At 40.8% G+C, this 24,637-nt stretch overlaps 1 protein-coding gene across 1 annotated transcript in view; it reads left to right on the top strand.

Moving 5' to 3' along the window:
• The window catches only part of MESD (mesoderm development LRP chaperone), a 121,819-nt gene that overhangs the window by 415 nt on the left and 96,767 nt on the right, over positions 1 to 24,637 (top strand). The window contains exon 2 of the mRNA XM_084642464.1: positions 13,471 to 13,528. The gene's annotated coding sequence lies outside the window, so the exon portion shown is untranslated. The remainder of the gene's footprint in view (positions 1 to 13,470; positions 13,529 to 24,637) is intronic.

The raw sequence follows: 24,637 nt of genomic DNA on the forward strand, positions 1-24,637 counted from the left end.
TGTTGTTCCCCCCCCCCCAATGGTAAAGACAGGTTCAGAGAGATTTTAATGACAGGTTTCAGAGTAACAGCCGTGTTAGTCTGTATTCGCAAAAAGAAAAGGAGTACTTGTGGCACCTTAGAGACTAACCAATTTATTAGAGCAGTGAGCTGTAGCTCACGAAAGCTTATGCTCTAATAAATTGGTTAGTCTCTAAGGTGCCACAAGTACTCCTTTTCTTTTAATAAAAGTGTTGGCTTTTCAATCAGCTACAGGTATTATGGACTCTTGACAGCCATTGACTTGTGGCAATCAAGTTCTCCCCTTACTACTGAAAAGACTATAGATGCTCGTGATGAGCTTGTTGGATATGCTTTAGCTAGATTCCTCTATCCTTTCTTCCACTGATCACATTGTCTTTCCATCTCTATCCTCAGTGTTCTTTAAAGTTTTTCTTCTTCATCTGTCTATGTTTATATTAAGTTAGGGAAAATGTTCATGTAACTTTCAGAATCCCTTATAAACCCAGATAAATGTGAACGTTCAGAATTAGGACTGCGTCTTCCTCTTTTACTCAAGTGTGCCAAAGAATTGCTGCACATATAGAGAGCATGGATTGATTTGTGGGGGACTTTGTGTCAAATTTTGTTGACGGATTTCACAGCCTTATATCTGACATTTTTCTGTACTATTCTCAGTTGATACTCCCATTATAATGACCCTTAGTAAAATAGTTTTAAAGTAAAGCTTTAAGGTAAATTCTGTATGATGTAATCTGTTTATTGATTAAGGGGAAATGTTAATATGTAAAACAATTATAGAACACTAATACTATATAAGGAGATCTAAGAGTTCAGAAGTTTTAGGTGACTGGCTTTCTTTTAAAAAATGTTTAGGTTTGTGATGACCTGAGATTTGAAACAAAATGAAACAGAGGAAAGAATAGGAAAAGTGATATAAATCTGGGTATTTGTAGTCTAAACTATTACCAGACAGCTGTGAAATTGATTTTATAGTGAAAGAATGTAAACAGATTTTAAGCTGGACAAAGGTTAAAGAAAAGAATATTTCTCTTCATATGGACCGCTGGCCTTCATGTTAATGTCAGCTATAGGATTGATAATAGTTTTATAGGAAAAGTGGATCTCTTTTTTAATTTTTTTATTTATTTTGCTGCCTCTAAGCCAAAACTAACTTCCTTCCTTATTGCTTGCTTTCTTATTTAGCATAAACCAAGGCCTAACAAGACAAAGTAAAACCCATTCTTGTAGAAATAGCTCCCCTCTGTGGCCATTTCTGATCAATGAAATTTTCATACGTAACTGCTGTGTTGTAATGACCCTGAAGTTAGAACACTGTCCTTTTTTCTATTGTTTAGTTTAAATAGGCAGGAAAATGTCATTCATTTTGGCTCAGGACCAATGACCAACATGGATTTTAGAAGCATCACATGTGGTGTGCAGCCTAAAGTATTTGGATTCATACAGCTTTGATTAAACTCCTGCTTCACTAATAATTTGTTGTAAGCACTTAATGCAACATGTATTTTGCTGAGCTGTTTTCACAGAACCAAAGGTTTAAGTAGGTTTGTTTATCATAGTTTTACTTACATGCTTATGTAGGTATATAGAGCATTTTAGTTATAAGCATGTAACATAGTAGCATTTAGACTTAATTTTTCTCGTCTCTTTAATGTGCAGTGCTATGAAATTTGAAATCTTTTGTTTTGTCTTTTTTTCTTCTCAGAATTAACTCTGTATTTAATTATATGCATTACTGACTATTATAAAACCATACAATGTTTTTGACAGACGTGGAAGAATATATTGGGAATTCAGCAAGCTGTCATAGTTTTAATACGTGTCAGTTTTGGAATGTTATGTGGTTTCTCATGGATTATGTTTCTCTTATACAAATGTTATAATTTGCATACATATATGTATGGGTAAATTACACACAAAAAACAAAGTAAATGTATTGCTGTACAGAGCAAAATTACTCTCTAACCAGTATGAGTCTTGTCACTTGGAAATTTTTCACTTCTAATTTCATAATATCTTCTGAAAATAAATAAAAAGAGCTTATTGAAAATTAAGTTCATAAAATGAATCTTTCTTAAAAGCATGGCTAAGGGCATGTAATGCAAATTACTTTGATTTTCTTGTTATATGTTAAACAAAATGCATCTAATGAAAAATAGTTTATGAATTATTAAATACTTTTTGTGAAATCTTGCCCCCTCCTGTTGAAGTCCGTGGCAGAACTCCCATTGGCTTTTATAGAGCCAGGGTTCCACCCTATATTTGCAGAAGGATTTGCCAGATTGATTAATTTATCAACATAATCAATCAGACTTGGGGAGGTGTGTTGATTTAGGGGAGCATGACTGTTTCTCATTCTTAGTTTTACAGGTAATCTTTCTTTAGTAAAAAGTACTCACTATTTAAAATGTGCTAGAGAAGAAAGAGCAAACTGTATTATCATAAAAGGGATGCCACTCCAGCTTTCCCCTGCTGTCACAAAGTCAATCCTTTTCCTCATCCTCATCTTTTTGTTAGTGAAGAAAAAACTTAAAGGAGAGCTAGATGGTTATGGGGTTTTGGTATGACCTATAGAGCTTTCTATCGTATCTGTAGGCCGTTAGTACAACTACAGCCCAGCTTCAATAGGCAGGAAGAAGGCCCACATTTAAAGCTAGTTAGGCATTGCTACAGTCAGCACTGCAACAGCTAACTAATTTAGGACCCCAAATCTTATTTTCAACAGGGGTTTAGACACTTAGGAGTCTAAACTCCATCAAGAGTTGGACTAGCCCACCTGCATAATTACCCAGGATTCCAGCAGGACTTGTAGGGCCCATGCTGAGACCCTGCTGCCACAGCATCATTGCTGTGGTACTTGAACTAACTAGATTAAAGCTACCTCAGATATTTCTAGCTGCTTTGTGATTGCATTGTTGACACACCTCAAGTCTGGTGAGCATCTCTGTGTTAGGACAGGTTTCAGAGTAGCAGCCGTGTTAGTCTGTATTTACATCAGTGGATTTACAGCAATGCAAACTCCTAACACAGAAAAAGAAAAGGAGTACTTGTGGCACCTTAGAGACTAACAAATTTATTTGAGCATAAGCCGATGAAGTGAGCTATAGCTCATGAAAGCTTATGCTCAAATAAATTTGTTAGTCTCTAAGGTGCCACAAGTACTCCTTTTCTTTTTCTGTGTTTGGAGTTTGCATTGCTATAAGTCTACTGATCTAAATATAAGCGTGGGAATTTCCTTAGTGTAGATCTGGACTAAAACATGCATTGCTGCGCTGGTTACCCAGCTGGTGTTTTTAAGTCTTTCTTTGGAATTGAAAGAACCTACTTAGAGAAAAAGAGGGCAATTTGAACATTCTAGTGGTATGCTCTACTGCCACCTATGCTCCAATTCTAGAGCTCCAGGTGGGTCAGGTTACCCAGTCCTCATTTATATTTTCATTCTAGCTAATCTCTCATTTAAACCTCCTCAGAACATGTCTATCTGAGACAGTGGGTGTGACGTTGCACTCCATAATATTTTATGGAAATATGCTTATAAGTGTAAAAATATGATGTAACTGGGATATGCTTTATGCAAAAGGTCTCTTGTAAGGTATCATTACAAAGCTTATAATCTACCAAGTGTGTTCATCATATTTGTATGTATGTATCATTCTTGGATCTAAAACTGAAAATATGAAGTATAACTCTGAGGTCCTACTGTAATTATGCAAAGTGTGGGCCATTAATGATGGTTTAGAATCTTGATGGTTCCCATTGACTAGGACAATTGGTTGTAAATGGTTCTGTTTACTTGTAAGCCTTCCTGTATAGGTGTGTGCCAGCCAGTGGGTAATGAAGTCTTACAGTGACATGTGATCATGTCACCTGAACTGGAAGCCATCTTAAACCTGGTGCTTTTCCATTTAGAAGGAGGGGTGGGAACCCAGAGAGACAAAAGATTCCTGCCTTGTGCCAAAGATATAAAAGGGGGTGGAACAGGAAAAAGGGGGGGTCCCAGTCATGAGAAAACCCCTAGTTTCCACGTAAGATGTCTGCTGGAACTAACAAGAATTGTACCAGGGGAAAGGATTGGGCCCAGACTAGGAAGGAGTCAAGTCTGTGAAAGAAGCGTATTGGAACATCTCTGAGGGTGAGATTTGTCTGTAATCAGTTTCTTAATGTATTAGGCTTAGACTTGCGTGTTTTGTTTTATTTTGCTTGGTGACTTACTTTGTTCTGTCTGTTATTACTTGGAACCACTTAAATCCTACTTTTTATACTTAATAAAAATCACTTTTGTTTATTGATAAACTCAGAGTAAGTGATTAATACCTGGGGAGCAAACAGCTGTGCATATCTCTATCAGTGTTATAGAGGGCAGACAGTTTATAAGTTTACTTTGTATCAGCTTTATACAGAGTAAAATGGATTTATTTGGGGTTACTTATTGGGAATTGGATGTCTGGGTGCTGGAGATAGGTGACCTACTGAGCAGTTTTTGGTTAATGTCTGCAGCTTTGGGGGCATAGACCAGACCTTGAGTCTGGGTTGCAGCAGGCTAGCGTGTCTGGCTCAACAAGGAAGGGTTCTGGAGTCCCAAGCTGGCAGGGAAAATGGGCTCAGAGGTCATCTTAGCATATCAGTGGCAGTCCCAAGGGGGTCTCTGTGACTGAACCCGTCACAGTGGGTATATCCACGCTGCAGTCAGGTAAGTGGTTATAGCTTGGGTAAGCATACCTGCACACTAGCTTCAATTGAGCTATCATGGCTAAAACTAACAGCATGGGTTTAAGTGCAGGCTGTACAAGCCTTCCCAGAATCCTGGGAATGTGTTAATGTTATTAGCCCATGCTGAGGATGCATGCTGTCACGTCTTCAGTGCTACATTTAGCCGAGCTTGCTAAATTAAAGATAGTGCAGGTGTGCCTAGCCAAACTGCAATCACACCTTCTATGCAGTGTAGACATACTCAGTGTTTAAAATGGGAATACTTGCTATTCAGTATTTGAAATTCAAGTTGTGTTGCTTAGTTGTGATGGGTCAATTTCTGCTACTTGACTGGATGAACATAACTCAGGAGAACTTAAAGAAGAGCCCATGGTGTTAAATCTCTCAGGGAAAGTTGGTAGATTAGGAGGGGGTAGCATATAAACAAGATTAGGGCATTTTAGACAATTGAAAACCTTTTTATTTCTGGGCCCTACCGGGCTTGTCCAAGGCATCCTTTCTAAAAATACTAAGCTGGCCATTTTACTAGTTAAGTGGGGAGTTTACATTTAATTTTCATTTGTAATTGCAAAGGGTGTGATTAGAAATGTCTTATTGAAATTACTCTTTGCCAGGTCTCTATCAAAGGATTTTTTTAGGTAGTGTTCCACCCCATTTAAAATTTACCAAGTGTGTTGCATTTGATGAACTATACATTTCTGTCATAGTGCACAATCTGACACAACATAACCATGTGTGAGTATGGGGTGTGGCCCTATTTATGAAGAGTGGAAGTCAGGTCATTGTCTGTATTGTTTACTGATATGTTTAACCTTTGATTTCCATAAATACTCATGCTCGGGAGTTAGACATTCACTTTGGTTACCATAAACACTTGTGCATGAGAGTTTGAAATATGCTTTTCGCTAGCAGTTGTGCAAGTAAAAAGCAATCATTTGAATGTTTGCAGAAAGCAAGCACTAAACTATAATTTCAACTATTCTTGCTTTAACTTTTTGGGTTTGTTCAAAAGTGAAATTCTCGGAATCTGAACTGCATCTCTTGAAACCGAAGAATGATATTTTTGCATGGCCCTGTGTGAACCAAAACTACTGAGTTTCTTCCCATTTCAGTGCTTAACAACAGAAGCACTTAGGGTTACCTTTGCTTGTCCTTTTCAGAATCACATCTTTACTTGCTATTGGAAATTGGCTCTGAGCCTGAGTCTCAGCATGGCAATGATGCCTGCCCATTTTCAGCTATCATGTGCCTCCAATGACAGGACTTATAAACTTCACTCCAAAGACAAAATTCATTTGTTCCCTTCGGGGAATATACACCTGACTGTTTTGAAGCAGAGTAATGGTGGTTTTAAATAACAGTAGAGGTGCATGTTAGTGCATCCTCAAATCTTTACAAAGTTCACTCATGTAGAATCTATGTATTGAAGAGGGCCTGTATCAGAGGTTTACTTGTGGTGATCCTGCTTTTGGGCTAAGGAAATGTTCTGAAACCAAATACTTTAACTACTTTACCTATTCTACATAAATGGAACAATTTAAAAACTATTATAAAGGAACAGAAACCAAGCTGTGTATTTATGCTATAGAACATGAATCAGTTACATCTTTTTAGTATAAGAAAAAGGAATAGCATCAGACTCTTTGTCCTAAGGGGAAAAGAGCATGTGTACTTGTCAAGGTTCCTCCCCCACTCTGAACTCTAGGGTACAGATGTGGGGACCTGCATGAAAACCTCCTAAGCTTACTTTCAGCAGCTTAGGTTAAAACTTCCCCAAGGTACAAATTAATTTTATCCTTTGTCCCTGGATCTCCACTGCCACCACCATAATCTAACTGGGTTTACTGGGAAACTTAGTTTAGACACGTCTTTCCCCCCCCCCAAATCCTCCCAACCCTTGCACCCCATTTCCTGGGAAAGGTTTGGTAAAAATCCTCACCAATTTGCATAGGTGACCACAGACCCAACCCTTGGATCTGAGAACAATGAAAAAGCATTCAGTTTTCTTAAAAGAAGACTTTTAATAGAAGTAAAGAAATCCCCTCTGTAAAATCAGGATGGTAGATACCTTACAGGGTAATTAGATTCAAAACATAGAGAATCCCCTTGGGAAAACCTTAAGTTACAAAAAAGACACACAGACAGGAATAGTCATTCTATTCAGCACAGTTCTTTTCTCAGCCATTTAAAGAAATCATAATCTAACACATACCTAGCTAGATGACTTACTAAAGTTCTAAGACTCCATTCCTGGTCTATCCCCAGCAAAAGCAGCATACAGACAGACACAGACGCTTTGTTTCTCTCCCTCCTCCCAGCTTTTGAAAGTATCTTGTCTCCTCATTGGTCATTTTGGTCAGGTGCCAGCGAGGTTACCTTTAGCTTCTTAACCCTTTACAGGGGAGAGGAGCTTTCCCCTGGCCAGGAGGGATTTCAAAGGGGTTTATCCTTCCCTTTATATTTATGACAGTACTGTAATTGTTTTTCACATCTTCTGTCACCATTGTACTATTGATGATTTAGATTTGGATGACCTTTCTCTGGCAGTCTATCTATATCAGACATAACAGGCTATAGAAAGTATTTTATATGTCTGAAAATTCTGGCAACGGTTCTAACTTGAGACTCTGAACATTTCAATATTTCCCTGTCCCTATTGATTAGTAAACAAACTCTTCTCAGTTGATAGTTTCTGTTCGACTTGTGAGAGGAAGATGGTATTTCAGTATAATGTAGGGAATCCAGGAACAGTCTGGAGATAAATATAGCGATAAATGATCTCTATACAAAAGCCCCAGATGGTCATAGTACAGTATACTTGGAAAGAAGAAACCAGAGATCTCCATGCAGTGTGAATACAAAGTGTTGTGCAGAAGCAGTGCTCTTCTGTAGAACACTATCAGTTTTTACAGAATCTTAGCTTTAATTAAAGAAAAATTCTTTACCCTTAGGCTTATGAAGAAAGCCATTAGAATGTTAAACCACTGCAGTGTTATCAGAGAGAACGCCTGAAAGAACAACTCTAGCTGGTGTGACTTGCCCCAGTTCATCTCATTTGGACAATAACTCTGAAACCTAATGATGACAATTTAAAGATTAACATTTTTAGCTCATTGCTTTTCATTTTAGCAAAACATCTAGTTATTCTAGGATTGTGAAAATTGGTAGAGTATTCTGACTGTTGGGGGAAAAAAATCCAGGCCTTAATTAATTAATTATTTTTTTAAAATAAGTTTCTCTAGAGAAGAAAGAGGATCAGCGTGGGGGAAGGTGATTGAGGTTGTACAGTGTCATTGCTCTTCAGTGCTCATTGAAAGCATGTGTAAGCAGGGTCTGAAAGAACTCTCCCCTGACAGCTAGTTGGGGAGCGGGAGAGACTTCAGGAGCAAACTGTATTTACATGCACACAACTACTCTGCATAGGTATCTAGCAGGCAGGAGCTGTGTAGTAGCTCCAAGTGATCAGCTTTGGTTGGTGTTGGGTTACAATCACTTTAGTACTGAATGCAGGAGTAATGAAATGTTATCTTCATTGTTTGACTAAAGGGGAGCAGAACTGTGCTGAGCTTGCCCTGATTGAAGGGGTCACCCTCAGCTGAAAGGAACTCGCTAAGTCTGGGGCTCGAATGCCAGACCCCTGCGAAAGTAGGAGGGGTGGGGAGTTGGGGACAGTTGTCCCAGCCAAGAGGTCCCCAGTCTGGTTTAACTTGTCCCACCTCACTGTTCAAAGATAGAGCTAAATAGACTTCATTAGGAGCCTTTTGTTATTTTAAGTACTCAATAAGAACTGAAATCAGTTGTGGTGGGGCAGTGTTTCTGCCCAGCCTGCTGAGAGCTAAAAGACTGACCTCCAGAAGTCGCAGGAGAGAGGTAGGTGGCAGCAGAATGTAAGTGATGGGCGGCCGGCAGGAGTGGCTGGCAAAAGTAGCAAAGCGGTGGCTGGCGGGGTGGCCAGGCCAAACAAGTGCTCAGATGGCAGAACAAGCAAAGTGCCTTCTTCCCTGGGTTGGAAATGAACTTCCATAGATGCACCTCTGAACCCTGTTCCTCGCTGACCAAGGATAACCACTGTGAGTGGGGTATGGTGAGGAATCGGAGGGGGACACTGATACCAGTCAGCTCTGTGTTTTTGGGGAACCAGGACGCAGTATCTAGCCTGTCCGACTCATGAAAGACACCCCGCACCACCACCAGTCTCTCCTTGAACCAAAACCGATCAGAGAAAAGGCTTGCAGAGAGCAGTGAAGGGCATTGGGAAACACACCTAACCCCCTCCCCCCCCCCCGCCCCGACAAGGGTAACAAGATTAAGACCTCTCCATTAGCTTACAAAATGAAGAACAGAGACAACTCCCCTAGCCTCATCTGCATGAAAGATGGGACAGGGAGACATCTCTATTTGCATACAGAATGGAGAACAGAGAACCGCACTGAACTCTGGGACCAGAAAAGCAGGGAAGCACTGCATCATGGGGGATCTCTGCTCCAGATATTAATGAACCTATGCCTGCACACATCCAGCTCAGCAGTTATCAGACCAATTCTAGTAATGAATCCTTGGCTGATATCCAAAATACTGAAGCAGCCTAGTTGCATTGTGAGCTCCCTGGAGGAAAACACCACCCAGAGCCAAGAGTGATCAGCTCCTATTGTCTTGCCTAAAGAAAACCCTTGAGTCATCAGTTTACCCATAAACAAATCTAGTGTTCTCCCTTGAACCATTGTTGTTTCTCTACAAAAACCCCTACCTATGTTCAAGTAAGTGTTCTGATGCACTGACTGAAACTCTGTATCAGTTCTATTGGAACTCCATCTCCTCACTGATCGTGCTGGGGGCTCTGCCTGTCCCTAGCACTTAGGACCCTGAGCTGCCACCATCACTTGGGAACCCTGACCAGTTCAAGCTCCATAGAGTGGGTGAGATCTCTCTCTCTCTCTCTCTCTCTGTGTTTTTTACCTCAGGTATTAATCTTTAATAATGTATCTTGTATGTTTGTTTAGCCCTCTTGGTGTAGTTATAACTTTTATGGTTAAGCTGGTTGTCTCTCTCTCTGAACTTTACTCTTTTGTGTTTTTAGCTTCCCCCATTTACTCTGCAGCAATGCTTCTTTCACTTAAGCTAAAGATCCCTGTAGTGCCCAAAAATACTGTGGGGTTTGCTCATCAAGTGGGTTACTACCAGTACAATTGTGACGTGAAAGTGGGGATAGAGACGTGTTAAACCTGTAGCACATAAGGGTGGCAGCTGAAAGTGCTGCTTGGCCCAGCCTATTGAGACCAGGGGCATATAAGGGGGTCAGCTTGAGAGTGCTGTTTGACCCAGCCCATTGAGTACAGGGACATATAAGGAGGTCAGCTTGAGAGTGCTGATTGACACGGTCCGCTCAGACTTGCTTTGTTAGAGTGTGTGTGTGTGTTCATCTGGTTCTAGGGCTGGAGGAACCCAATCCTGGGGAACCTAGGTCCTGCAATATAGCTCTATTGGGAGGGGACTTGCAGAAGGAAGGAGTAGAGCTCCATATGAACACACAAGTGACATAAGCAGTACATTAATAGAATTACAGAACACCCCCCCAGAAGAGTAACCCTAATAAATGAGCATACCCCAAAGTAATGGGCACATCTGGTAACAGCACAGTAAAAGAACTTTCGGTTGTAGAACTCCCGAACATGAGGCAGAAGACTCTGCCCCATGCACTCTGGGGTGGGTGTCTGGCTCACAGTTTTATGTTTATGAATCCTGCTTCTGGCCTTTCCCCTAATTAATGGCGGGTGACTTCCCTCCTTTCATTAAAAATTTCTTCTACATTCAGACTCTGCTGCAAGTGGGGAAGTATTGCCTGGCAAAGGTGCCAAGGGGTGGTGTGTAATTTTCCCAGGTTACTGGGTGGGGTCTTGACCTGGTTCTGTATTGTATCGTTGAAAACGAACCCCTAGATGTTGGACCTGGCCCTGGTTGCAGCCAGCCACCCCGGCAGAAGGGTTACACATGTATGAGTTGGAGATCTTATTTTCTTAGCTATGAATTATGGCTGACACAAAGAGTGTATTAAGAAAGATATTTAAATTACCTGTCCGTAATAAAAAGAATAAAAGCCTTATAACAGCCCACTGGAACCAGCTAAACTCCTGCAGTTACTGCACTGAGGAAGGGAAAAATAATCTCTTTGGACTAGGGATGAGAAAATCCACTTTCTGGCATTTATTCCTTTGAATGTCTGTTTTTGGGAAAAATATCATTCTTGATAAAATAGCCTTTAAAATATATTGGTCACATGTCCTCTGATTTGCTCTTTCCAGTGGAAGTCTGAAACTGTTTTCTCTCTGCCCCATAACTGGAGGACGGATTCTAACTGTAGAATGGCTGAGTTATGGGGTTTGGTTTGTTAGATGTCAGGATACCATTCTGCAGGATGAGCATTTCATAGTCCTAAGACAAACAAGTGCTGGTATGTGGGTTTGTGTGCATACTGTTCTCATGTAAAATGGGCAGCTTCCACAAGAGGGTGTCTATACACCCTTGTGAACAGGAACACTGAAAGTCTGAAAGGAGCAACATAGGGTATTTGATTTCTGTTGCATAACTGCACAGCGAACTTTGGACTTATAAGTTTCATTTAGGAATAAAGTGCATGAAAACAAAATAAAAATGATTGGTGTTGCTTAAGTGTAACAGAATACAGCTTCTCCTCCACCACCACCAATGACTCTGACAGTAGTAAGTGTTGTCAATAAAGTAGACAGATTTGACTTGGAAGACTCTGATACAAGTATAGTCTCGCGCTGTGCTGTGTCCACTGTCATTGTTTAGGAGAAAGCAGATGAACAAGAGGTGAAATTCAGTGCTGGACCTATGCTTGGACACAGTCCATAAGAAAGTGTATCTGATATTGGTTGAATTAGGAGATTTACTAAAAATATGGTAATTTCAAGACTGTGACTGAATATGAGTCGCTTTCTAGCTAATACTTTATCCAAGGATAGTGAAAGCCTAATTACTATTCAAAAGAACCTTAAACAAAGGAAGGCCTAGGTGGTAAGAAATACCAACACCTCTTGTGTTCTTCAAGTGCCAAGGAAAAAATCCAAAATGATTGCAACACAGCATGTATGTGATCCTAAATACACAGAGAGAAATAAAGAAATGCAAAATCAAGACCCCTGAAAATATATGTTACAAGTACTTTTAGATGTAATAAAACTTTTCATGCAAGCTAATTGGTGTGATTAGGAACCTCATTCTGTAAAATCATGAGGTAGAATAGGATGATTCTGCAATCAGCAAGATGAAAATAGCCAGAAAGGATGACCCCATTTGAGATCTCAGAAACTTTTGCAAAAATGTTGCATTTCATGCTTATAAAATGCCTGTAGGATGCCATTTTAAATCAAAATGCCAATGGACATCTGTACTGTTTTCATAACTTCTGCTACTACTGTACATTATGCCAGTCTAGCATGGTTTATTCACTACCAGGAGTCCATGCTGTCATTATTACACACATCTTGTAGCCTAGACAGTATAAAGACAAAGGCAACAAGGGTTGGGGAGTAGAAAGTGATGGTGTACAGAACCTGGAAGGTGAAGACAGGGAGTTTGAACATGCTGCCAGAGACAAGGGGAAACCAGTGGATGGGCTTAAAGAGGGAGTGACATGTATTAAGTGTCATGCAAGGAAGCTGATATTCACAGCAGCATTTTGCATGCACTGAAGAAGAGGATGAGAGGCAGGGACACCAGGAAGAAAGAGGAGGAGGGGAGAGAGGAGAGAATAAATGCTCATTGTGGTGCGAGGGAGAAGCCATTGTGAAAGCTTATCCTTCAGGTGATCTTTATAAAATTAAATTTGCCAAAATATTCTTTAGCTTGGGAATCAATTTATATAGCTGGTCACACTAATTATTCCTAGAGATTTGTTGAGGTATGAGTGGAAAATATTTACTCGTGATGGCCGGTACTGCAAACTAGTGTTTTAGTACTGAAGTGTAATTCATGCCAAATGTGTCATCATGCTTTAGTCATTGGAAGGAATTTATAACGGATGTCTACAGACCATTCTCAGTGAGCAAAATAACACATCACCCTAGTTAGACACATTTTAACTGAGCACTGTGGTTAAACTATATCAATAATACTTCCATCCTCAATAATGTGACAAAAAGAATAGAACAGTTGTGTAAAAGTTCTACGCAAAAGAGGAAGCAACTATCTCCAGTGGTTTGCATTTTTTGTTGGGTAATATCCAAGGAAAAAACAAGTTGATTCCGCTAGCAAGCAACAAAGATATTCAACACATCGTTGTCTTCAATGGGGCTGTGTTAGTTTGCTTGGTGGTGATTGTTGTTTGCAAAAATTGCCCACCATTGTTAACATTAATGTAGCTCCACCAGTGGTAGTAAACAGTGAGAGCTCTAGCGTAGACAAAGCTCCTGTGGCTGCCAGTATTTTTAGCACTGTCATTTAGACCTGCACTGAGCTGGGAAAGAATCTGCAACTGTGCAATCCCGCATCTGTCCAAACTGCTCTGATGGAGGTTGACGTAGCAAGGAACGCCACTGTGGCTGGCATGTTCCTGAGAAGCTTTGAAAAGCTGTTTATGAAATAGCTTTGATTAGAGATGTTAAATAGAAAAAACAGCACATATTAGGTCTATTATGTGGCAGACACTGCATATAGTGTAAATAAAGTGGGACCAGAATAATTTATTAATCCAGTGTGTCTCTATTTCTCTCCCAAACAGGAAATAGCGATTTCCTCGAGTCCAAAGTTTCCTGACTGCTTGGAAGTTCTGACAGTATGTAAGTCTGTATGTTCCTGAATAGGTGTATTGCTTGAAAAAATATTTATTTATTTATTTATATTGCAATAGCACCTAGACACCTCAATTTGGGATTAGAGCTCTGTTGTGGAATAGATAGTGTAGACACACAAAACAAAAAGACAATCCATATCATCAAAGAATTTACTTGTTTATAGAGAACATGCTGATTTTCATCATAAAACAACAGGACAGAACTAATTTATGAACTTTTGATATATATGTATATCTCTCTTTATTTGTTCTATTTAGCTATTTATTTATTGATATTACACTTGTGCCGATCACTATAGTAATGACAAGTCTTGAGTCTTTTCATATTTTGATCGTTTGCCGTATCAACAAAGGATTTTGTGAGAAAGTATCAGGGCTGTGAGTTCAGGAAATTGAAAAACAGAGTCTGTCAATTGTATTAAACCCTTCTTTTAACCTTCACTTGAAACATGAAAACCACATATTCCCAATACTGAGGAAAAATTGTAAAAGTCTCTAATCCATCCCATCAGTTTTTCTACGGTTAAAATTTATCAGCTGCTGGTTTCGGTGATTACTCCTTTAAGAGTCCTGGGCGGGGAATTAATTACTGGTTTTGAGAATTAATTAACTAGTGTTTTTTTTTTTTACAAGTCTATCTAAATTGCCTAGTTTGCCCTGGAGTGATTTACAGGTAACAGGTCCTTCTGTGGTGCAATGCACGTCACTGAAAGACTGGTTGGCATCTTATAAACTGTGGTTAATTATAGTAGACTGTGTTTAGTGCCAGTAATTTTTGTGAAACGTTTCTGGAATACTGCTTATTGCTTTTTCCCTTATTGTCTGGCTATGTAGATACAGTTCACCCACTAGCTGTATGATCTGTTTCTACCACTTGCAGCCCCACTTATCCCCCCTATGTTTTTTTTTTATCCTGCTTTATTATGGAATAAAAACCCCTCAGGTGACTGAATGATTTATGGGATTGACAATGGGGCCATTATCTATTGGTCCCCTGTATTTTCAATTCTAGACTGTCAGGCCAGAGCAGATCTAAGGGCGATGAATGGGAAGGCAAGTTGCACTAGTCAGCCATATCATCTGATAGTGCTGAAAACTGCCTGATTTATGGGATTGACAACGGACTACATGCTCCAAATATCAATCCCATGTGTCGTTCAGTCCCCTGTGATATTTTTTACAGAGTTTTCACATCTTGGTCACTGGTTCAGATTTGGGCCAAGTCCAATGACAAAAGACATGAATATCTGATGTTGTTCTTTGGCCCTTTGTAAAATGGGCACTGTCCAGCTCCCATAGGACAGATTTTCTCCATCGCAACAAACATCATCAAAATTAGCACTCTTACTAGCAGTCTCAGTAGAGAGGCGAGCATTAACTAAGACGCAAAGGTGCTGGTGTGGGAGAAGTGTACACGACCACTGCCTTGCTGCATATGTTAAAGGAGAACTTGGGCCCTAATGCTATATTGCCAACATCTTTCATCAGCACTTAATTCACTCAGAAACATTAAACTCCAGACACTGAGCAGCCCAATTTAAAGAAACCTCTGTTTACCCTCCATCTCTGATCACATCATGAATCTGCAGGTGTGTTTACCTCAAGCTGCACAGCAAGTCAGGTTTTTTATTTTTTTTTTTAATTATTATTTTGGGCTATAGCTTAGACTGAGAAAATCCAAACACCCAATTTACTGTGTGATCCAATGTAAACAAACCCAGGGTACACACATGTTATGAAAGCAGATGATGCGCATCCACTGATTTATTTATACTGGATCGGGCAGTAATATGAGTGTCCTTTCTGAAGCACTATTTTTAGCTACTGAAAAGATTATTTTTTTAAATAATTGTAGTTGTAAAATGAACACCTTCTTGGTAGATCTGTTTTTTATATTTTTAATTTTGACATTGTCTCTTTATGTTATAGATGGACCTTTGCACAGTTTAACTAGGGAACAAGGTACCGTCATGTGGCTTTTGTGCTTGAAGAAAGCAAAATAGGAATTCTATGATCCATGTTTTTGTATTCATTGTAGTGCCACATTAAGGTGCATTAGTGAGATAAGCACTCAAAGTAGTGGAGAGTAGGAAAGAAAAGACAGGAGTTAATTCAGGGAGCACAGCTATTCTCCTTCTAATACAAAGTAAAATCATGATAGTGTGGGCAGTTTGGATTTAAACATTGACCTTGAACCTCTTCTTTATGATTTTCCTTTATGGGCAAGCAGCAAGCCCACAATTTTCAAGATTAGGGGAGAAACTTCTGGCCCCCATTGAAGTCAATCAGAGTTTTGCCATTGACAAAATATTACAGGGGACTGTCAGTGGGACCAGGATTTTACCCTGCGTGCATAATGTTGGGTAGATAAATAACTGGTCTGATTTTTCAAACGTGCTGAGCACCCACAGCTATATCTGTCTAGTGTGTATGTAGTATTTGAACAGATGGACATTTGAAAACTGTCATGTTCACAAACAGGCAATTAGTCGATTCTGTTTTTGAATCCTTCTTCAAATAATTACTAAAAGTCAGTTTTGTTGTCTCCTGATAGAAGAGCAACAGCTACATCTGTCTTTGCAAACCCATTTTGGCTATGAATTTCCTCTTTAGCAGGAAGTCCCCTGTAAGGGGAGTCTCCCACCCAGTCATAAAGTCGGGAAGGGACACACCCGACCTATCCAAAACCCCTGGACTCAAGTATGTTGAAAGTTCACAATTTGGAAAGATAAACATCACAAAGACACAATGGAACTGTCTCATCCTCCAAAATTCCCATATTCATCACTCATTGCCATTCTCATCATTCCGCCTCTCCTCCCTGTTTTATGGTGCAAAGGTTATTCTTTTAAATAGGAAGAAGAGAGCAAAATTTCACTAATGCAGGAATCAATCAATCTGTGCAGAAGCTATTTTTAAAACTGTGTTTAGAATAGCCCACACTTTTTTCCTGAAACTTGTTCAAGATCATCATTCCCATGGCACAACATTGTGTTTGTGCATGTGTAACTCCTTTAGTGTGCTTTAGAGTTCAGAGGGAATATTAGTTCCATATGATCTACCAGTTGCTAAAATGATCATAGTGTTGTCATTCTAAATCATAAAATGAAACATCACAAATTAGTGCTTACAAATTAACACCAAAGGCACAAACTTATAACTGGAAATGATGTGCAAAGCTGGAGAAAAGCAATTTTCAGATAAAGTTTCTGAATGTGGGGGAAGGAAGTTAATATTTATAGGAGCCCATATGTATGACATAAATAATATTGAAAATATCTGGGGGCATCTTCTCACTTGGTGTAAATCATCAGAGCTCCACTGAAGTCAGTGCAACTGTGACGATTGGCACTGACTGAGAATCTGTCCACTAATGTTGAAAAAAAGCATAGACTTTATTTTTATAATGTAATGTAAATATAATGTAAAAACTATTATAAGGATTCATTTGTATGCCATTTGCATTTACCTGATCATTAAGGCAATCTTCATTTTATGTCCAAATGATCAATACACGCAGAGTACAAACACAGGACTTCCCAAATCAGATGTATGTATTGCAGCAAAATCTCTGTTTTACGAGACTGAATGGATTATACTAAGGTAGGTCAGCCAGGTTACAATTGGCTCCTTACCTGTATGTACTGGCAGTAAGCAAGGGATGTCATTCTTTCTGGCTTCTAAGAACTGAAAAGAAATTAAATAAATGACTTGTAATCTGGTCTTTGCACCCCAGAAAACCCAGTGATCAGTGTAAATGAGGGCAAACACATTGGAATGAAAAGGAACTCTTACTGGAAAATAATTTTTGATCGATAGTCCCAAATTATCCCTACAAGTGGAGATCAATAACACTGAACTTCTCTACTCTGTTAATTAAAAATGTCTAAAATGTGCCATGTCTTTTCATATAAAATCTCTATCTGACCTCTCATTACAATTCTCTTCCAATTTGCCCTCAAATCTGCAGATCACAAGCCCGCTTTAGAGCCTCTACATGATTTTTCATTTACACCTCCTCTCGTCTACCATTGCAAAAGTTATTAACTGACTGAACCCTTTTTGCTGGTAGCATGCTGAGGAAGTGGCATCCTGATAGTAGAAGACAACACAGAAAAGAGGGGATGTCTAAATGCTAGCACCTTAGTGGGGATGTTCCTGCACAAAATGACACTTAGGTATGCATGAAACAACCATTTGTGTACTTATCTGCTGATCCAGATGCAGGACAGAGTCCTACTTAGATGCCCTGTTTGAAAACTGGGCTCTTGCAGACATTTTTGTAAAAAGGCTTATGATAGTGCGCATTACTATTAACAACCAAAAATCTCCATGACTAGCTAAGCTTTTTCTGCGTTTGTCATCTTCACATTTTTGTAATGTTTCATATTTGTAAAAAAAAAATTCATATTTATAACAGGAAAACTCCACTTTAACTTGGACCTTTGGATCTTTTATGTTTTGTTACACTGTGGCATGGTTTGGTGTTCATTTATATTTTCAGCATTTGCTTTTTGGTTTGAAGACTGTTCCATAATGGCACCGTGCTTAGTGCTTGAACAGATACATAACTTGTATTTTCCTTTATGTTGGCCAGGTCTGCGCCCTGCTCCACCCCAACAGTATAATTTCTGAGAAATTACCCTAGCAGCAAATATTCGACATGAATTAGTAATCCATTTTTCAAGCTAGTATCGAGTTTTGTGCAGGGACACCTGTTGGAGCCTGGTATTGTGTATACATGGCTAAAAAAACTGACTGCTGCCCTCTAGTGGTTGATATAAGGTTCAATGATGAAACAGTTCAACAAGACAGACCTCCATGTTAGTGAGTCATATTGGGCATACGGTCACGAGGGACATGGCATTAGATAGAAATCCAACAACCATCTTTTAATCCTGTCATTATTAGGTGGACCTGCAGCCTTGAGGGAAGGGGTATAGACAGGAAGGTAGAGAACAAGTGACGAGAACGAGGCAACTTCAAGCACGGGGGTGGGGGGCACACGCTTCTCTTTTAAAATATTACCAAGGAAAGAATAAGTATGGAGTCATATATTTCTAAAAATAGATGTCAGCCTGGTCTCTGTTGCTTTTTTCCCTTCTTCTTTCTGAGCTTTAAAAGACCCTTGGCTGTATTTTGTTGCACAACCAACTAAGCGAACATGAAAGTTACCAAACAGTCCCTCCCCCACCTCCCAGGTATGTTTACACATGCAGGAAAAAATCACCTGGTAGAATTTATACCATAGTGTTACAATTTATTTATACTCTCAAGGCAGGGTGTAATTCAGCAGGGCTGTAGACTGTTTTCAAAAGGCCTATACAGGCTGAGTAAAGGCTGCTTGCCTGAGGAAGAGGGGCAGGTCAGACCCAGGCTTTGCATTGTTTAATTAAAGCATCAGTATTTAAAAAGAAAATAATTGTTTGCAAGATTTTTTATCTTTTATTTTGCTATCCTCCCACACCCAGCATTCACCAGATTGGGCCATTTATATTGGTCTTGTGCTGATCTGTTCTGGCTTCTGACTGTCTTGTCGATGGATTTGGCTTCTTTCTCTATTATTCTACATCATGCTTCTCTAGTTGCCCTCTTTTTCTGTTTCCAGGTGCTGTCCATATTATCACTTGTAATGGAAGTCATATTGGAGGCGTCTTTAAAGCATATCCTAAGTATGTCCATAATCGTCATCCTACCATATTTGATACTTTAGATTGGTTTGATCTACTTAGAATTTCTGATGTTGCAAGAAATTTTTCCAATGGACTCTGAAGATCTCTGACAGGCATTTACTTTGAAATGAGTTGATCTTCGTATCAATTTCTATTGAAGATTTCCATGATTCGACCCTGCGTTGCATAAGAGAAACTGAAGATTTCCTGGACGGATGTCAGGATAGGCTTCTATGGGCACAAGGTTCTGAAGATTCAGAGCAGGCTGCACATTGGGGACAGAAGGATGGTGAAGAAATTTGGCATCATGTGACCTCCAGAAGAAAAATGGGGAACATCCATGTACCAGCAGCACAGATACAGGTAAGTAACCATTTTCATGTTCTCTCCACAGGTACTAATGCAGAGAGTGGACCAGATGATACGTCTGAGGGAAGGGAACAGAAGGAGACTCCGCTGATTGGAAGGTATGAGATGTACTGTTCAAGGATGGGGGTTCCACAACCACCACTCCCAAGAGAAGGAGGCGGGTGGTGGTGGTCAGGGACTCTCTCCTCAGGGGGACTGAGTCATCTATCTGCCGCCCCGACTGGGAAAACCGAGAAGTCTGCTGCTTGCCAGGAGCTAAGATTCGCGATGTGATGGAGAGACTGCCGAGACTCATCAACTCCTCAAATCGCTACCCCTTCCTGCTTCTCCACGTGGGCACCAATGATACTGCCAAGAATGACCTTGGGCGGATCACTGCGGACTGCGTGGCTCTGGGAAGAAGGATAAAGGAGTTTGAGGTGCAAGTGGTGTTCTCGTCCATCCTCCCCATGGAAGGAAAAGGCCTGGGTAGAGACCGTTGAATCGTGGAAGTCAACGAATGGCTATGCAGGTGTGTCGGAGAGAAGGCTTTGGATTCTTTGACCATGGGATGGTGTTCCAAGAAGGAGTGCTAGGCAGAGACGGGCTCCACCTAATGAAGAGAGGGAAGAGCATCTTTGCAAGCAGGCTGGCTAACCCAGTGAGGAGGGCTTTAAACTAGGTTCACCGGGGGAAGGAGACCAAAGCCCTGAGGTAAGTGGGGAAGTGGGATACCGGGAGGAGGCACGAGCAGGAGCGCGTGAGAGGGGAGGGCTCCTGCCTCATACTGAGAAAGAGGGGCGATCAGCAGGTTACCTTAAGTGCCTATATACAAATGCACGAAGCCTGGGAAACAAGCAGGGAGAACTGGAAGTCCTGGCACAGTCAAGGAATTATGATGTGATTGGAATAACAGAGACTTGGTGGGATAACTCACATGACTGGAGTACTGTCATCGATGGATATAAGCTGTTCAGGAAGGGCAGAAAAGGTGGGGGAGTTGCACTGTATGTAAGGGAGCAGTATGACTGCTCAGAGCTCAAGTATGAAACTGCAGAAAAACCTGAGAGTCTCTGGATTAAGTTTAGAAGTGTGAGCAACAAGGGTGATGTCGTGGTGGGAGTCTGCTATAGACCACCAGACCAGGGGGATGAGGTGGACGAGGCTTTCTTCTGGCAACTCGCAGAAGTTACTAGATCGCAGGCCCTGGTTCTCATGGGAGACTTCAATCACCCTGATATCTGCTGGGAGAGCAATACAGCGGTGCACAGGCAATCCAGGAAGTTTTTGGAAAATGTAGGGGACAATTTCCTGGTGCAAGTGCTGGAGGAACCAACTAGGGGCAGAGCTCTTCTTGACCTACTGCTCACAAACCAGGAAGAATTAGTAGGGGAAGCAAAAGTGGATGGGAACCTGGGAGGCAGTGACCATGAAATGGTCGAGTTCGGGATCCTAACACAAGGAAGAAAGGAGAGCAGCAGAATACAGACCCTGGACTTCAGAAAAGCAGACTTTGATTCCCTCAGGGAACTGATGGGCACGGTCCCCTGGGAGAATCACATGAGGGGGAAAGGCGTCCAGGAGAGCTGGCTGTGTTTTAAAGAATCCTTATTGAGGTTACAGGGACAAACCATCCCGATGTGTAGAAAGAATAGTAAATATGGCAGGCAACCAGCTTGGCTTAACAGTGAAATCCTTGCTGCTCTTAAATACAAAAAAGAAGCTTACAAGAAGTGGAAGATTGGACAAATGACCAGGGATGAGTATAAAAATATTGCTCGGGCTTGCAGGAATGAAACCAGGAAGGCCAAATCACACCTGGAGTTGCAGCTAGCAAGAGATGTTAAGAGTAACAAGAAGGGTTTCTTCAGGTATGTTAGCAACAAGAAGAAAATCAAGGAAAGTGTGGGCCCCTTACTGCATGAGGGAGGAAACCTCGTGACAGAGGATGTGGAAAAAGCTAATGTACTCAATGCTTTTTTTGCCTCTGTCTTCACGAACAAGGTCAGCTCCCAGACTACTGCACTGGGCAGCACAGCATGGGGAGGAGGTGACCAGCCCTCTGTGGAGAAAGAAGTGGTTTGGGACTATTTAGAAAAGCTGGACGAGCACAAGTCCATGGGGCCGGATGCGTTGCATCCGAGAGTGCTGAAGGAGTTGGCGGATGTGATTGCAGAGCCATTGGCCATTGTCTTTCAAAACTCATAACGATCGGGGGAGGTCCCAGATAACTGGAAAAAGGCTAATGTAGTGCCCATCTTTAAAAAAGGGAAGAAGGAGGATCCTGGGAATTACAGGCCAGTCAGCCTCACCTCAGTCCCTGGAAAAATCATGGAGCAGGTCCTCAAGGAATCAATTCTGAAGCACTTAGAGGAGAGGAAAGTGATCAGGAACAGTCAGCATGGATTCACCAAGGGCAAGTCATGCCTGACTAATCTAATTGCCTTCTATGACGAGATATATGGCTCTGTGGATGAAAGGAAAGCAGTGGATATGTTGTTCCTTGACTTTAGCAAAGCTTTTGACACGGTCTCCCACAGTATTCTTGCCAGCAAGTTAAAGAGGTATAGGCTGGATGAATGGACTATAAGGTGGATAGAAAGCTGGCTAGATTGTCGGGCTCAATGGGTAGTGATCAATGGCTCCATGTCTAGTTGGCAGCCGGTATCAAGTGGAGTGCCCCAGGGGTCGGTCCTGGGGCCGGTTTTGTTCAATATCTTCATTAATGATCTGGAGGATGGTGTGGATTGCACCCTCAGCAAGTTTGCAGATGACACTAAACTGGGAGGAGTGGTTGATACGCTGGAGGGTAGGGATAGGATATAGAGGGACCTAGACAAATTGGAGGATTGGGCCAAAAGAAATCTGATGAGGTTCAACAAGGACAAGTTTAGAGTCCTGCACTTAGGACAGAAGAATCCAATGCACCGCTACAGACTAGGGACCAAATGGCTCGGCAGCAGTTCTGCAGAAAAGGACCTAGGGGTGACAGTGGACGAGAAGTTGGATATGCCGTTGTTGCCAAGAAGGTCAATGGCATTTTGGGATGTATAAGTAGGGGCATTGCCAGCAGATCGAGGGACGTGATCGTTCCCCTCTATTCGACATTGGTGAGGCCTCATCTGGAGTACTGTGTCCAGTTTTGGGCCCCACACTACAAGAAGGATGTGGAAAAATTTGAAAGAGTCCAGCGGAGGGCAACAAAAATGATTAGGAGACTGGAACACATGACTTATGAGGAGAGACTGAGGGAACTGGGGATGTTTAGTCTTCAGAAGAGAAGAATGAGGTGGGATTTGATAGCTGCTTTCAACTACCTGAAAGGGGGTTCCAAAGAGGATGGCTCTAGACTGTTCTCAGTGGTACCAGATGACAGAACAAGGAGTAATGGTCTCAAGTTGTAGTGGGGGAGATTTAGGTTGCATATTAGGAAAAACTTTTTCACTAGGAGGGTGGTGAAACACTGGAATGCGTTACCTAGGGAGGTGGTGGAATCTTCTTCCCTAGAAGTTTTTAAGGTCAGGCTTGACAAAGCCCTGCTTGGGATGATTTAGTTGGGGATCGGTCCTGCTTTGAGCAGGGGGTTGGACTGGATGACCTCCTAAGGTCCCTTCCAACCCTGATATTCTATGATTCGGTTCCACAAAGGGCAGACGTGATGCCAGTGTTAAAAATTCATATTTTTGTCCGTGCCAATCATGCTACTTTGCCAAATCTTTTCAAGTTTATGTAAGTTGTTTGCTGCTTTTGATGATCATTTTTTGACATCTATCATGGCGTCACCATCATTGCACATCTCACTCCCTAGGTCAGTAAAATGACTTATTTCTTCTAGTGTTTCTTCATCCATTCTAATGGTTCCTTTAGGGACAGTGATAGTGATATATTTTCTCTTCCCCTTGTTGATGAACGAATCAATTTGTTTTGCTGTATCTGCCAAAAGCTGTGTCTTTTCTTCCATTAAGCAATGTGTTGAACTAAATTGGACAATGTCATCAGCAAAAACAAGGTAATCCAATTGTGCTTTATCATTTGTCCGTAAAATTCCTTGGTTGCTTCTGCAGTTACTTTCTTCATGACATAGTCAGTAATGAATGCAAACAATAGTGGGGACAGAACACGCTCTTGCCTTACTCCAGTTGTCACTGCAAACAATTGGCTGATGTTGTCACAATCTTTGACTGAACATTCAGCATTAACCTATAGATTAATGTTTCCCAAACTTACAACAGTTGTGTACCCCTTTTGAGACATTTGTCTTACCGGCGTACCCCTTCTCCAGTGAAGATAATTCGGGGGTGGGGGTGGTAGCCACATTTTTATAACACACTCCTAATTCATTTCATTCTGGATTAAACGTTTATTAGAAATAAATACAAAATTATATTACATACAGTTGAAACAAAAATTTTAATAGGAATAGGTTTTTATATATAGAAATAGTACTAGAAATAATTAAAATAATTGAAGCGAATCAACAGTCTGGCAGAACAGCGTGTGTGTGTGGTGTGTGTGTGTATATATGTATGTATATATATGGTGAATTCGTATCATTCTGAAATTTAAAATACGCTGGTTTGGTTAGGTTAGTGAAGAAAGCACTAGTTTTATACTTACTATTTCGGTATTGAAAAATTTTCAGTACAAACCAAACTATTCAGTGTGAGGGATGGAACTGCTTTTGACCAGACACTATCATAGGGACATCTGGCTCGATGTTTGTGATCTTAAGACGAAGATGGGGCTCCACGTCAATAAGACTATTTGGTTATTTTGTTTTGATGCCAAGCAGTGCAGAGAATCCAATCTTGCACAAATACGAGGTGGGAAAAGGCAGAAGATACTTGACAGCTTTGTCCGATAGAGCTGGATATTCGGAGCTAACCCCCAACCAAAATGACGTCAGTGTATTTTGCTCAAATTTTGTTTTCAGAAAGCTATCTGAAGCCAGCTCCAAGAGCTGCTGTTCTTCTGAAGCAGAGAGGTTATTTGGCAATGTTTGAACATTGATGATAAAAGGGTTCCTTATTCATTCAAAGGTGCCGTCCGTTTCAGAGAAATACTTACCAAGATCT

The sequence above is a fragment of the Lepidochelys olivacea genome (assembly GCF_965140295.1).
Source record: "Lepidochelys olivacea isolate rLepOli2 genome assembly, chromosome: 10".
Classification (NCBI taxonomy): domain Eukaryota; kingdom Metazoa; phylum Chordata; order Testudines; family Cheloniidae; genus Lepidochelys; species Lepidochelys olivacea.